This window comes from Protopterus annectens, chromosome 2.part0 (assembly GCF_019279795.1).
Source record: "Protopterus annectens isolate FY-2018-M chromosome 2.part0, PAN1.0, whole genome shotgun sequence".
Taxonomy (NCBI): Eukaryota; Metazoa; Chordata; order Ceratodontiformes; family Protopteridae; genus Protopterus; species Protopterus annectens.
The window spans coordinates 952,725,374-952,739,948 of NC_056728.1; the positions used below are offsets into that span (position 1 = coordinate 952,725,374).

Consider the following 14,575-nt stretch of genomic DNA (forward strand, 5'->3'; position numbering starts at 1 on the left):
CTGACCTTAAAACCAAACAAAATCACAACATTTTTAGACACAAATTAAAACTCACATAACTTGTAATAGGTTCTGCCACTGTTCTTGTTCTTAATGATGCACATTCCATTACTACCCTACTTCAATTTCATGATACTCTCTAATTGGTTAGTTGTTTATCAGTATAATGTATATCCGTATTTAGTTGATTTCCTATCTCACTTATGTTGTTAATGGAACTCACTCTCTTTCACTTTCTCTTTCTTGCTCTAAATATATGTGTGTGTGTGTGTGTGTGTGTGTGTGTGTGTGTGTGTGTGTGTGTGTGTGTGTGTGTGTGTATGTATATATATATATATATATATATATATATATATACAATTCCTGTAACTTTATATATTTTATATTGTTTCATTACATGTTAGGAATTGTGTATTCTAATCATAATCGTGCACTTTTCTCCCAGGGCCTTCACTGAAAATGGACTTTTTTTCAGTTGGACTAGGCTGATAAACAAAACGGATAAAGTTGCTACCCTAAATCTGCTACACTTGAGGAATACTATGGGTTCAAGAGGCAAGGCCCCAAAGGATTAAAGACCAGTAGAATTGGACAGCCTCTTCACTAGCCTAGTGAGCAAGACAGACAAATTCTCAAGACCAAGAGCTCAACAAATAAAAGGTTGTTAAGTAAATAGTTTGATGTACCAAATGTTGGTATGGAAACGTATACTGTAGACATAAGACATGCTACCCCATCAATAGTCTAAAGATAGGCAGTTTACCGAGGTAAGAATGGCTTATACATGGTAAACATTATAGACCTAGTACATCAGAAACCTGATGGATATATAAAGCAGTTACAGTATCACCTAAATAGTATTATATCAAGTTGTAGTCAGATTGGGCAAGATATTTGCACAAAATGCTCAAGATGTATCTCAACAACTCCAGAGATTTCAGGCACTATAGCCCAAATCTGCATCTTGTATTAAAATCAATCTGTGGCCCTTTGACAAAAAAACAGCTTCCACTTGAGGCTAAAAAGGCCATCAAAGTACATGTTTCAGTCTCAATAGCAGACAGTCCATACAATCAAATGAGAATTAGAAGTAGCAAACAATGCCAACCAAACACCCATATGCACAAATCCCAGGTCTGCTTAGGGCACCCCACTGGCTTCTCTGTCAGTCACATAAAGACCTCAAACTGGTCAATAATCCCAATAATATGTCATTAGTAACCACATTATAATAAAGGTACCACAACTGAAATAACTGTAACAGTTAAAAGCCCCAGTCATCAGTCAACATAATGGCAAAGGTAATTAAAACAGATGGCAAAGAGAGAGACCATTGCCTGGAACAGTCCAAATAGGTGCTTTGGTCAGATTCCAAAAAGGACAACTCAGTGACAGCCACAAAATATGGTTGCTAGGAAAACTTAGCCAAAATAAGCCACAAGTGAAAAATAATACTTATCAGTTTATAGTACATCGACCACAGTACTGATCATTTTATTTATTTATTTATTCTATATTTGTTGACTGGGAGTGTCTGGATGAGCTATTGCCCTTTTTCAGCGGAGGCCTGGGAGAAAAGCTCTAAACATATACAATGCTATAAAAATAGCAATACAGATACATTTCAATAAAAATAGCAATAGAGAATTTTGGTAGTTAAAATATGTAAGCTACATACATGTATATTGTTGACAGATTAATAGAAGCTTCTTCAGGATCCCAGCAACATTGCTTCCTCTGGATATAGATGGGAGGGGATTTGACATTAAGAGACCCCCCCCAAGTGGGAATAAGATCAGAGTATGTGTCCAAGGCAGGTATGACCATCGCTTTAAGCAGCATCCTACCTTCACCAAGAATGATACCACAATATCAACAAAAAATAATTGACTTCAACAATTGGCTTAGTTTCTGGTGACATTCCAAGGGGATCCAGTATCTGACTACCTAGGATGACATGGTTGACAGGCCTCGATGCTTTGCCAGAGATGGCCTCCACTTGTCACCCCTGGGATTCAGGATTCTCTTCAAGTCTCTTGCCCCCCCCCCCCCATTTTGCCTTTTTTAGGCAGTGTCCCAGACACAAATCTTCCAACATAAAAGATCTATCAAAAAGAAAATTGAAGGTCATGCTGCTTAACACTAGGAGCCTTAACCTAAAAATGCACTCACTGGAGGCTCTTCTCGCACTGAAAGATGTGGACATCTGTGCAGTCATGGAAACTTTGTTCAAGGCTGAGGAGAGCATCCCTGCCTTATTCTACACATTCCAACCCCAAAATGAGGTTAGGAAGACTAAGGGTGGTAGAGTTTCTATTTTCATGAAAGACAAGCACACTTCCAGACTGGCTTGCCAGTATGATGGACTATAACTATTCCAGGTGCAACTGACAATTGGCAAGACACCCATCCAAGTTATAGCCAGCTATAGATCCCCCTCCATGACTCAGGACATCCACTCCTCCTACCTGGATTGCTTGACTTCATAAAGGTGCCCCTAGCACCCTGATCCTTGGTGACTTCAACTACCCCACCATAGATTGGTTGAACTATTCCTGCTCTAATGCACTCACCCAACAATTCCTTGACTTCATCAGTTCTAAGGCAGTAGATCAGCTTGTCTCATCCCCCACAAGGGGAGATTTTTATTTATTTATTTATTTATTTAACATTTGTTGACCGGGAATGTCCGACTAGGTTCCACAGATCCTGTTTTCAGCGGAGGCCCGAGGAGAAATGCTCCAAATGTATATCTTTGGAAGATAACATTATAGACTTGGTTTTCGCCAACATGGGTGCACCACCCCCATAGTAAGCTTTTCCCCTGGTGAGATCAGATCATCGGTCTGTCCCATTCGAAGCGTCTATCCCATCCAACCCCACTGCCAGCCATAACCAGGCTAAAAAAATTGTGAAAAGCTGACTACAACCTTCTAAGGGAGCAAAGAAATAAAACTGTCAGCTCACCAGGAGAACAGCTGATAAACAAGGTAAATGAGTAATAACAAAATCACTGTTCAGCCACGGAGATAGGAGAAGCTTCCAAGGTAAAATCTCTGGCAAAAAGCATTATTATAATTTAATTGGATGAAAGGTCTACTTATTCTCCTGTCTCTAAATGCTGTTTATGGATCTGAAGAAGGCAGTTTGCCGAAAGCGCTTGTCCTAACATCTGTTTCATAATTTTCTGATTTTAATCTGTTTATTAAAAATTTTTTTTGTCAGAGATTTTAACTTGGACGCTTCTCCTATCTCCGTGGCTGAACAATGATTTTACCATTACTTTCTAAGGGAGGGTATCAGTAACTTCACACCACCGCTCCCCTCAGAGGATGCAGACAGCTGTGCTGAACAGTATGCCAATGCAGTATACAAGCACCTGTACAACTGCATGGACTCAGCCATACCCAACAGAACTAAGACCTGCTCCTCAAAGAAACACAAACCTATGTGGCGAACATCCTCTATCAAGCTTTACAAAGGAAGAAACTGTTGTCCAAGGGTAAAAAGGCACAAATTCCTAATTGGAAATGCACCCTCCTTAGCCTCAACAAGCAAATTAGATCACTGGTGAAAACCTCCAAAGCCAATTATGAATTGAAACTAGCCTCCAAAACAAAGGCTAACCACAAAGACTTTTTCAGTTGTGTTAGGAACCTCCATGGCAAAGCCCAGGTTTGTTCCAAATTAGTTCTTAATGGTATCACTTACACTGATCCTGTTAACTTAGCCAACCTGCTAGCAGATAGGTTCAGTGCAAACTTCACTCCCCCATTCCCCCAAAGACCCAGTCAATATCCCTGATACTTGTCCTGCACCTCACATCTCCATAGATCAAGAGTAAAAGGCCCTATCCAAGGCAAAGAACACAGCTTCCATGGGAACTGATAGTATCCCAGGCTGTATTCTGCACCATCTCCAGCAAGAACTAGCCTCGCCATTGAGCGTCCTATTCAACCATAGCCTAAGTAAAGGTTTCATTCCAGCATAGTGGAGAATTGCCATTGTCATCCCTTTGCACAAAGGTGGTGCCACTACTAACCCTGGAAACTATCGCCCCATTAGCTTGACAAGTCTTATCTGTAAGGCCACGGAGAGTATTATTATGGACCTCATAAACAAGGACATAGGCAATCTCCAGGCACTTGACTCTACCCAGTTTGGATTCGTCAAGGGCATATCTTGCCTGTTGAATCCAGCTGACTTTTTTGACACGGTCACCAAAGCACTGGATGAGGGAAAGTCAATACATACAGCTTACCTTGACTTGGCCAAAGCCTTTGACACAATCCCCACTCTGGCATCATCGAAAAGCTAACACAACTTGGTGTAAATCCCTATCTCATCATGTGGGTGGCCAAATGGCTCACCGATAGTACCTATTTATTTATTTTATTTATTTGCAGTTGGTTTACCAGGATAGTCCATTGGGCCTAAAAGAACCCATTTTCAATGGAGTCCTGGGGAGAAAAGCTCCAAAAAAGAACAGACATACAGAATATGTACATACACTTGAAAAAGCTCTTAATGCAAACTAACAGACAAGGTGAAAACAACAGAGCTAAGCTACTTATACAATGTAAAAGAGAATACAGTCATTGCTTTTGCATTTGAGGTACATTCAAAAAATGCGAAATAGTAGATAAAGTACAAAAAATGAGAGGTGAGTCAGGGCATACACTTGAAAAAGCTCTTAATGCAAACTAACAGACATGGTGAAAACAACAGAGCTAAGCTACTTATACAATGTAAAAGAGAATACAGACATTGCTTTTGCATTTGAGGTACATTCAAAAAATGCGAAATATTAGATAAAGTACAAAAAATGAGAGGTGAGTCAGGGCATTAAAGAGGTAGGATTATATTGTTGTATAGTGTGGTTAGATTTGAAGAAAGTAATAAGTATATAGGCTTTGTTGAGTAGGAAGTGAATGAATGGGGATGAAGGATGAAGGATGAAGGGTTCATATTTCATATTTTTATGATGGATGGGAACAAGAGCATTCCCATTGGGATGTAAGATGAGTATGAAGAGATTTTTTGAATGAATAAGGATTAGAGATGGTACGAATGGACGGTGGGAGTGAGTTCCAAAGACGAGCTATGTTAGAGGATAGTAGGTTTTTGCCTGGGGGGCGTTTTGGTTTAAGTATTTCTAATAGGTTTTGATTGTTTGACCTTAAGACTCTATCAGGTAAGTGAAACTTAAAAGCAGAAGACAGGGAGGGACAAAGAGAGGGGTTGTTAATGAGCTTATGGGCTAGGGTAAGCTGAATGTAATTGAGCTGATGTGGAAGTTCAAGCCAATGTAGTTTTTGGAGAGAGGAACAGTGATGGGTGAATGACCTGTGGCCGTTGGCGAACTTGGCGATTTTGTTGTAGCAAGAGGAAAGTTGTTTCTTAAGAGAGGACTGAATATTAGTTAGGAGAGGTGAACCATAGAGAAGGGAGGGAATAAGAAAGGAAGAAGACAGAGTGATTTTAGAGGTCTTTGTGAGGTATTGATTTTGACGGTAGAGCATACCCAGCTTTTGGTGGGTTTTTTTAATATTTAGGTGTACGTGGGAGTTGAAATTAAGCTGGTTATCAATTTGAACACCAAGTAACTTAGTTTCAGATACGAGTTCTAGGGCTGATTTGTTTTGACTAGTGATCAGGAATGTGTTAGTATCAAAGGGAGTAGTTTTAGAGGGAGTAAATACCATGAGTTTAGTTTTGGAGGCGTTGAGAGCAAGGTGGTTTATTTTCATCCAATGCTCAGTAATTGAGAAAGCTTCTTGTGTGAGCTTTAGAAGCTCAGGGGTAGATGTGGCAGAGCAGATAATGGTGGAATCGTCAGCATATTGGATGATGTTAGAGAATGGGATAGATTTATGAAAATCGTTTATAAAAATGTTAAAGAGAAGAGGACCAAGTATGGAGCCTTGGGGAACCCCGGTGGGGGTACTAAGAAAAGAGGAAGTGGCCTTTTTTCATTTTACAGCTTGGTGTCTGTTAGATAGGTAGCTGGAGAACCAGTTCACAGAGGAGGAAGAAAGGTTAATTTTGGAAAGTTTAGTTAATAGCAGGCTGTGCGAAATGGTATCAAAAGCCTTAGAAAGGTCAAGTAGTAGGGTAGAGACAATATGGCCGGAGTCACGAGCTTTATTTACAGTTTCTAGATAGGAGAGGAGGGCTGTCATGGTGCTATGATTTGGCCTAAAGCCATGTTGTGTAGGTGTGAGAAGGTTATTGTCTAAAAGATGTGGAAGTAGTTGAAGTTGAACACATTTTTCAAGTAGTTTAGAGATGGGGGACAAGATAGCAATGGGGCAGAAGTTGTTAACACTGCAGTTATTACCGCCTTTATGAAGGGGGATGATAAAGGCTTGTTTCCAGAGTTGGGGCACTGTACATTCCAGGATTGAGCGGTTGATGAGAATGCTTATGGGATAGGTAATTGCATCAGCAGCAATGTTTAGGAAATATGAGGGGATATTGTCAGGTGCATTAGTGCTGGGCTTCAATTTTTGAAGTAGTTTTTTTATTGTAGAAATGGGTATAGGTTTTAATGAGAATGGAGCAGAGTGGGGAGAGAAAGTATTTGATGTTGGTGAGGATGGTGAGGATGTTAGAGAGGGAGAAGAGTTATGGGATATAGTTAGAGAAGATGGGAATGAGGAAGGGAGAGAAGTGCTTGGTGAACATTTGGCAGGAGAGGGTGAGGGGGTATTGGATGGTATAGTAGAAGTAGGAAAAGAGGAGGTTAGTTTGCTAATAGAATCAATGAAGAAGGAGTTGAATTGAGTAGCCAGGTCTAGATCTGGGGCATTTGGGTCGGGGGTAGGGGTGTGTGGTCTGCTGGGGTTAAGGAGGGTAGAGATTCCTTTCCAGAATTTCTGTGGATTTGTTTTATTATTGTTTTGGAGGGTAAAGAAGTAATTTTGTCTGTCAGAGATAATAAGCTTTTTGACTTTATTTCGGAGGGTTCTATATTCAATGCGGGAATCAGGGGACTTTCTTTTCTGATAAAGTGCCCAGGCTTTGTCTCTAAGGCGCATGGTTGCTAATGTATTTCTGGTAAGCCATGGAGCAGAATTATTTTTTATTCGTTTTGTCCTTTGGGGGGCTTGGGAATCTAGTATTCCTAAGAATGTAGAGTTAAAGTGGGAAACAGCGTCTTCTAAGGGTAAAGTCCTAAGAGTGTTCCAATTGGTTGCTTTTAGAGAATCTGAAAAGGTTGTTGGGTTGAAATTTTTGTGGTTGCGTGTGGTAATATAATTGTGGGGGTGGTGAGAGATACAAGGGAGTCGGTAAGTGAAGATGGGCATATGATCACTTAGAGCATCGGGAAGAGTACCACTGTCAGAGTGATAGTGTGGGTGTGATACAAGGATCCAGTCTAGTATACTGCCACAGGAAAGGTTTTTAGAAGGACGTGTTACTTTGTTGATTAGTTGGGAAAAATTATATAGGTTGATGTTAAGGGGGTTGGTTGGAGATTGAATGGAGGTCCAGTTAATATTTACATCACCTAAGATTATGGTTTCATTACTAATGTTACTGGAGAGCCAGGAGAGGATATCTTCTAATGTAGAGATATTGTCACCTGCGGGCCTATAGACGGATGCAAGACATATGTGTTTATGCTTGTTGACTTGTAGGAGAGTGATGAGTAATTCAGCATTGTTGAAGTGTGGAATAGGTTTATCGTAGGGAGTAATTAACAAGGAAGTAGAAAATAGAAGAGCTACACCGCCGCCTTTTTATGGGACCTGTCTTTTCTAATGATAGAGTAGTTAGGTGGAATTATTTCAGAGTTTTTTATATGGGGTTTTAGCCATGTTTCTGAAATAGATAGGATGTCAGGTTTATTATGTGTGATCCAGGCATGGAGGGTTGCTATTTTGTTGACTATGCTTTGGGAGTTTAGTGAAGTAAGTAATAGAGGTTTACGTATAGTAGTGGAGGTTGAGGGGCCTGGGTTAGGATGGATATCACCTGATAAGAGACTGGTAACTAGATGAAGGATACGGTTAGAGAAGTAATTAAGTAGTTTAATAAATGGGTTGGGTGCTGTTTTGTTGAGGAAGGGGTTTCTGGTAGCTATGGGGATGGTGCCTCGACCTCTGACAGCAGTGGTGTTCCCCAAGGATCTGTCCTGGGACCCCTACTGTTTGGCATCTACTTCTCAGAGGTCCAGGCAAAGACAATAGGCCTGTGGCTGACCAAGTTTGTGACGACTGCAAGTTGGGTGCTGTCATTGACTCCCCAAATAATGTTAACATACTACAAGACGGTCTCACAGCAACAAATGACTGGTGCCAAAGTCATGGCCTTAATTTAAATGCAAAAAAATGTATTATGATACCATTCAGCTAAAAAATGGCCCCTACTGATTACCACATCAACGGCAATCCCCAAAGCACACAACCTGTGGTAAGTGACCTGGGTACACAGGTTGACAGCAGTCTCACATTTGACCATCATGTAGCGGCAGTGGTCAGAAAAGCCTTTTACTTGATTCATCTCATAAGTAAAGGGTTTGCATCCAGAAAAAAGAAGGTTATTACCTCTCTGTACTCCTCCCTCATTAGGACAATAATTGAGTACAATGCCCCATTTGGTATGTACCTCTCCAAACACCTGTACCAACTGGAAAGGGCACAGTAATACCCCACAAAGAAAATCCATGGCCTCCAACACCTGTCCTAAGTGGACAGGCTCAAATCACTGTCACTCTACTCGGTATCATACAGATTGCTCAGAGGTGATCTGTGCCTTGCCTACAAGGCAATCTCAGACCCTGCTCTACTAGAGATGCTCCATATCCATAAATCTAACTCCTCGCACATTACCCGATCAAAAGGCCTAAATCTAATATGTGACATTAACAAAACCTGGTGGAGAGATAAGTTTGTCTCCCAGAGGCTGCCCCGTCTCTGGAATAGACCTCATACATGTCAAACAAAGTATGTTGCTGACCCTCTTCAAGCGTAACTTTCATGAGTAGATGGAAAACCGCAAATTTGTCCCAGGGGTTCCATCTGTGTCCCTCACTGACAGGGGTGGCAGGTGCTGATCAAGGTTTCTTTTTTGGTGATAAACTATTGGCTATGCTTGTAAGGACCCCGTGGCCATTAGCCTAGTACTGTCCTATGATCCTATACAGTAGTCCTAGACAAACAATGTATAAAAGAATGAAAAGATATAGATCTTCTCAGCAGGCATCGTACACAGCAGTAAGCTGTTAGTTCATAAAAGGATTCTCAAAGTCTGCATCTCGTATCAGAAAAAAAAATAATATAAAATATGAACCACCTCAAACCAGTGAGACTATGGTATTACCAGCAAAGTGGACATAAAACATGCCTTTTTGTGAGTAAAGTCTAGTACATTCCCAGGATAGGTCGGTAAATACTGGAAAGGTAATGGGTAATTATAGGGGATAGGACCTAATGAGAATTAGCCTCTGATGCTGTGGGGATTATTTTTCCTAAAAAGGAGGGGATACAGGCAACCATTATTCCTAAATGGGAAGGCAGCCTGGTGAATGAAGTACAATTCCTAAAAATAGGGAGGGGTGGTTAATGGCCAACAACAAACCTGAAGGAATGATGAGCAAAACTGTGTACAACAGGTGACTGAGGGAGGAAAGAGATGCTCTCAGTTGAGTAGAATTGATGAATGTGATTTGGGTGCTAAGCAAGTAAATGCCTCACTGAGTGATAAAAAGGTTCAAAATGTGTATTTAATGTGGGTGGTAAGCAAATAAATATCCCATTGAATGACAAAAGAGCTTTAAAGAAATGAGAACGGTTAAAACCCAGTAGAGTGCTGTAAGCTCCAGCCAACTAGTGGTTTGAGAGCAGCTCTTGATGCTCCCTACTGAGTTTGGCTGTTGTGCTTTTGGGTACTAAGGAATTTCTCCACATTTTGAACTGGTTTAAGGAGGTGTAACACACTAATTCACAAAGATTTTGGGTCAGCAGGCTTTGAGTAAGTGGTATATCAACACTGGATTCCACATTGTTATAAATAGAAGGGTAACAAAAGCTGGCCAGGGCATTTTTATGAGAAATGAAATCAGTGAGTCAGTGTAAGGCCCTAGTTAATAATAAATATGTATCTAGAACTGACATTGAGTGGTAAATGTGTATGTATGTATGGTGATTGATGGGATTCCAAATATGTACACTAATGTTTCTTAATTGCCACCATAAAATTGGATAAAGGTGTAAAACTGTATGTGTTTCTTTGCAAATGAACTCTGGTAGCTTGACAGCCCTGGTGCTTAAAGAAATTGAATGGCAAGTCTGAGCCATGAGGCAGTTTTGTAGAACTCATGGATATTGCTGAACCATCACTCAGTTATCAGTGCCAGTTTAAGGAGGGGCCATGTAGGGAGCACAAAGACAAGAGTTACAACTGAAGTAAACCTCTTTTTACTCAGCTTGTTGAAACAAGAAGTTCCTTTCTCACACCCAGGACAAATGGTATAAAGGGGCAGCTGCAGGACTAAGTGCTCCAAAAGGAAGAAGGTGTGGTGGATGTCACCCAATAAACCTTAACAAATTTTGATTCAAAATGGTCATCCAAGGTGATTGATGTGGTAAAGGAATGACCACCCTTGTGTTGGAACTGTGCATGTGTTTCAAATGGCAAGCAGACAGACATCCCAATGAACGGTAAAGAGGTTCAAAATAAGCATGTGATGTGGATGGTAAGTAAGTAAATACCTCAAAGAATGGTTAACCAGTTTAAGGAAAACCAAAATGGGTAACCATTAAATTAGTGTGTTGGGGGGGGGGGGGGCAGCCCACCCAACCTGTGGTTGAAAAGCAACTGAGTTGCTATCTCTGGGTTTGATGAGGATTTTTGACAGTAGAGGACACCCCTTCCACTCAAATGGAATTAAATTATGCACATTCCTCTGGTGGCTGTTCCAGCCTAGTGAACTTTAATTTGAAACACATTAATGTGGCAGTACTCAATGCCAGGAGTCTTAAAAATGCCAGTATTTGAGGTTTTCATGTAACTTTAACACACTCATGCATATGCAGTTACAGTGACATGGTTTCAAAGCATTGAAAGTACTTCCCTCTGTTCCTGGGTACAGTGGTTATCACATCTTGCGACCTACTGACAATTGTGGTGGAGTATCAGTATTTGTCAAAAGTATCATCACTTCATGACAGATTCTTCATTACATCACAGTTGCATTCCTAAATGCCCAAATTACTATAAACAAGACTGTTACCAGTTTGTGGCTAGCTATAGAACACCCTCTATGCCACCATTTGGAGCATGATAGCTTGCTTAACACCTTAGATAGCTAGCATAACACCTTAGCTGAAATCCCATTTAAACTCACTAACCTTTTACTGGGGACTTCAATGATCTGTTAATAAACTGGCTGACCTATACTGCCAATGGCCAACATGCCTAACTCTTCTTTGACATTATAAATGCTGACTCCCTTTTAAAGATAGTTATCTATTCTACTAGGGGGTCCCTATATTCTTGATCTAGTTCTCAGAAATATATCTACTTGCACATCTCCATATGCATCATCCTGCCTTGTTAAATCAGACCATGGATTAGAGATCTTTTCCTTTAAGGCTGGTGGTGCTTCCCCTGTAAGTACCTCTGTACTTGGTGACTTCTTGAAAGCAGTCTTCAGTAACATGATGACCTAAATAAAGTCCACTGTAATCCTTACCGGAGGGATCCCATTCCTATTGCTGCTGCCTATGTTTCTGATCTCCACTCTTACTTACATATGTATATCGATTATGACAGTCCCTATTCACATCAGCTATAGTGAGAAATTTAAAAACAAAGCGCTGGGGTGGAATACCTGTATAAATAAATTATATAACAAGATAAAGAAACTGCTTCATGCTTATAAGAGTTCTCATTCTACCTACCTTAAAAGAATGCTTAAGCAAGCTAGTAAAGAGTTTAAAGAAACCATTAGGAATCTCAAAGCAGACTATCAACTTAAAATAGCAAGTAAACCAAAAATAAATACAAATATTTCTTTAACTATGTCAGAAAGTTAAAAACTAACACTCAGTGTTTGTAGCTAGTGATACCCTTGCTAAGGTCAGTAGTGAAGAGATGGTTTAGATTATTCAATAACATTCAAGATACATGGAAGAAGGATTGATTGTGGCTATCCCTATGGAAGGAAGGGATCCAAATAACCCAGTTTTATACAGACCCATATCTGTACTAAACCACGATTATAAATGTTTTATGCAAATTCAAGCAAATTGATTGGGAAAAATTTTGCCGGGGATAGTCAATCTAGATCAAACAGGTTTTGTCGCATATTGCAGGACAGCAGATAATTTGATACCTATATAATTAATATAGGAGGTGCTAATGGAGGCAAGAAATCTGACTTTAGTATCATCGGACGCTGACAGGATCAAATGGGCTATTTATTTGGACTAGTGGATAATTGAGGGATGCCACGAAATCCAAGGTGAAGCAAACACAGGCAGGAAGTAGTAAATCAACACAGTTTATTTAGAGAAATAAGCGCTTTCGTCCCAAACAGTTAATTTATCAGGAACGTCATCAGAAACAGTATAGATTTATCCTACACCAAATTTATGTAAGTAAAAGATGACATCATATCCTGTCTTAGAGCCCAAATGTAGAAACACACCCTGTAATATAAATATATGAATATGCATATAAACTCTATATTAGTATCAAGAATTTAAGAATGTATAAATAAAAAACAATTATACACAGAACGCATAAAAGCAATATAAAATATAAAAGAATTTGGAATTTTAAGCAATGTAAACATAATTACTACAAAAAACTCTCTTTTGAGAGCTTTTAGTTTTAAATGACTAGAGATAGAGATACTTTCATTTAAGCCTGTCCAGTATATGGAATTCAGGCACATTTGCCATATTAATTCCAATTTTTCCAAAAAATATGGCTATGCACCACCTCTTTCTGCTACAGATACAACTTCTAAAACACTAAATTTAAGCATATGTCCTGGATTTAATGTGGCATGCTTTGCTAGTGCATTCATGTCACAACAATCTCTAATATTTCTCAGATGTTCCCCAATCCTGTTTAAGTTCTGTCTTCCCCACCTAAAAACATAAACAGTCAGAATATAAAGCACAATAAACTAATTTCTCATTGTTACAACAACATTTACGGGGTATTTTCACCTTCATATTGATTGTAAATGTATTTACCCACATGTGTGTTTAGAAGAGGCTCTAATTTAAATCTTTGAGCATCATCACCTTCCGTTTCCTGGGGGATACATGCATAAATGTGGTAGGTGTAAATTTTGCCCCTATATACATTTACAGTCAATAATATTTTTATATCCTGCTGAGGATCGTGAGAATATTTCCAGGAGCATCAGATGATTGTTGTTGGTGTGGAAGAGAGAAGAAACTGGTTCCATATATTTTGGGAATATAAAGAAAAATAAGTGCTGCTACCGTCTGAAGGTTGTAATTCCCAATGAGAAAAGTATCAAAACCAAAACTGGACACAACCACCAGGATGTTATAAAACCAGTATTTAATGTCGAAGTAAAACAAAATAAGATAAAATAAGCGCTTTCACATGCTACACAGGCATGCTTCTTCAGATTTCACAAACACATTTTCAAACAGTTCTTAAATACTAACTGCACAACCAAATAATTGAATAATGGATTCAATAATTGAATTCAATAATTGATTGATTGAGCAAGCAATATTTTAAGGCAACCTGCTCCTAGTTGGAAGCCAGATATAAAATGAATCATATATAATGAAATGTGTGTATGTGTATCCTGAATACAAAAAATACAATATGATAAGTAATATAAAGTAATGATTAACTAACTAGAAATTAGTAGTTTAAACATTTTGGGAATATATAGTGTTAAAGAAGTTCAAAGAAGATGTGGAGAAGCTTTTGGAGGAAATCTGACCAGATGCAAAAAATATTCGGGTATCTTTTCGGGTATCAGAAGGGGATGCCGGAGGCAGTGTAAATGGAGGTTGGAAAATTGATGATTATAGGAAAGAAAAGGATGAGAAAAAAATTGAAAAGAGAGGAAAGTCCATCAAGAAAGGACGTAATAAAAGTGTTGGAAAAGTGAGACAAGGATGAGTTATGAAGAGTGAGAAACCTTCCTGAAGTGAGGTAGGGTTAGCTTGTGAGGTAAAAATAAAAAAAAAAAAGAGTTAGGGTTCTTTGTTAAGCTAAAAATAAAAATAACCTTACAAACTTGTGTGGGGACTAGGAAGGTAGCATTGTAAATAGGTGAGTATTTTAAAAAGGATTGAGAGAGGGAAGAGTTACGAGAAAGGACTGTATATTGCAAATAGTTCTAAGAGGTGGAATAAGAAATTAAAAGGTGAAACTGAAGATTGGGGGGGTGTTAAAATAAAAAGAGCTTTTGTTTTATTTTTAGTTTAGGGTTCTACCAAAAAAGTAGTAAATATCTGAATGTTGTGTAAACCATGGGATTATGATGGGTACACCAGATAGATAGTATAAGGTAATGTTGGTATGTAGTTATGCAACTCTGTAGAAGTCATTAAGATTTAAATAA

At 39.1% G+C, this 14,575-nt stretch overlaps 1 protein-coding gene across 1 annotated transcript in view; it reads left to right on the top strand.

Annotated features, from left to right (window-relative positions):
* Positions 1 to 14,575, top strand: part of ADAMTSL1 (ADAMTS like 1) — a 4,128,157-nt gene that overhangs the window by 1,797,891 nt on the left and 2,315,691 nt on the right. The gene's annotated exons all lie outside the window — the stretch shown is intronic.